The sequence below is a fragment of the Notamacropus eugenii genome, chromosome 3 (genome assembly GCF_028372415.1).
Source record: "Notamacropus eugenii isolate mMacEug1 chromosome 3, mMacEug1.pri_v2, whole genome shotgun sequence".
Taxonomy (NCBI): domain Eukaryota; kingdom Metazoa; phylum Chordata; class Mammalia; order Diprotodontia; family Macropodidae; genus Notamacropus; species Notamacropus eugenii.
Genome location: NC_092874.1, coordinates 296,259,600 through 296,261,512, shown reverse-complemented (window position 1 = coordinate 296,261,512; position 1,913 = coordinate 296,259,600).

Genomic DNA, 1,913 nt, shown 5'->3' with positions numbered 1-1,913 from the left:
ATAGCTTGTTTCGTTCCTTTTTCTAAGATGGGGTTATTTAAGGGCTCTGTTAAACAGGACTATTTATATTTGAAAAATTCATTTCATTTAGATTTTCATTTTTATTATTGGCATGTAGTTGGGCAACAAAGCTCCTAGTAATTACTTTTATTTTCTCTTCATAGATTGTAAATTCACTGTTTTCATTTTCTGATGTAATAATTTGGTTTTCTTTTGTAAAAATTAAATTAGCCAAGGATTTATCTATTTAATTGTTTTTCTCAAAGCTTATAGTTTTATTTATTAGTTCATTGGGGTTTTGTTCTTTCAATTTCGTTCATCTTTCTATCGATTCAAGATTTTAATTTTGGTGTTTAATTGGGAAGGGATTAATCTGTTGGTTTTCTAAATATTTTAGTTGCATGTCTAATTCTTTAATCTGTTTCTTTGTCTCTTTGATTGATGTAAGCATTTGAAAATATACATTTCCCTCTAAGTCCTGCATTGACTGCATCCCCAAAATTTAGTTATGTCATTGTCACCATGAAATTGTTAACCATTTCTATGATTTGTTCTTTGACTCATCCATTCTTTAGGATCCATTCTGTAAGATCCATTCTTTTTCTCCAACTCCTCTATTTGTGTATCTTTCTGTTTCAAGCATATTTCTTGTAAATAACATATTGTTGGATTCTGGTTTCTAATCCATTCAACTGTATTCTTCCATTTTATGAGTGAGTTCATCCCATTCCCATTCACAGTTGTGTTCATTAAATGTATATTTTTTTCCATGCTATTCTTTTACACTCATCCTTTTGTTTTTTACTCTGTCCCTTCTTCAGTAGTCTTTTGTTTCTGACCTTTGCCTCCCTTAATCTATCCCGTCATTCTTCCCTCCCCCTCACCTTTCTCTTAGACGCTTTTCCTCCTACTTCTCCTTGGGTAAAATGAATCTCTCCATCTCATTGTGTGTGTATGTGTATTCTTCCCTCTTTCAACCAGTTCAGATGAGAATAAGGTTCGTGTTGCCTGTTCCCCTCTTCTGTCCCTCCCATTGTATAAACTCTTTCTAGTGCACCCCATTTATGAGATAACTTTCCCCATTCTTTCTCTCCTTCCCCACAACCTTCCAGTGCATTTCTCTTCTCCACCCTTCCATTCTTTTGAGATCCTCACAACATAATACAGTCATTCAGGTCGCTATCTATTTAGACTGCTTCTAGGACCCGTGGTGATCATAAAATTCTGAAGTGGTTACATGTATCATCTTGCCACACAAGGGATCTAAACAATTTGCCCTTTTTTAGTGACTTGTGATTTCTCACTCATGTTCACCTTATTATTCTTCTCCTGAGTTCTGTGTTTGAATGTCAAATTTTCTATTCTGTTCTGGTCTTTTCATCAGGAATGCTTGAAAGTTCTCTATTTCAGGAAGGGTCCTTATTCCCCTGTAGGACGATACACAGTTTTGCTGGGTAGTTTAATCTTATTGTGGGCTCTAATCCTAGATCTTTTCCACTCCAGAATATGATATCCCAAGCCCTGTACTCCTTTAATGTGGAAGCTTCTAAATCTCATGTGTCCTGACAGTACTGGATTATTTCTCTCTGGCTATTTGCAGAATTTTCTCCTTGACCTGGCAGTTCTGGATTTAGAACAGTTGCTGGGAGTTTTCATGTAGGGGTTTCTTTCAGGAAATGATTTGTGGTTTCAAGTTCTACTTTGCCCTCTGATTCTAACACATCTGGGCATTTTCCTTTGTAATATCTTAAAATATTATGTTGAGCTCCTTTTTTGTTCCTGGCTTTTGGATAGACAAATGACTCTCCAATTCTCTCTCCTCAATCCATTTCTAGGTCATTGGAGTTTTGTATGAGATCCTATACATTTTCTCTTGAATTGATTTTATTTTTTGTTGTTGTCTCCTAGAGTTA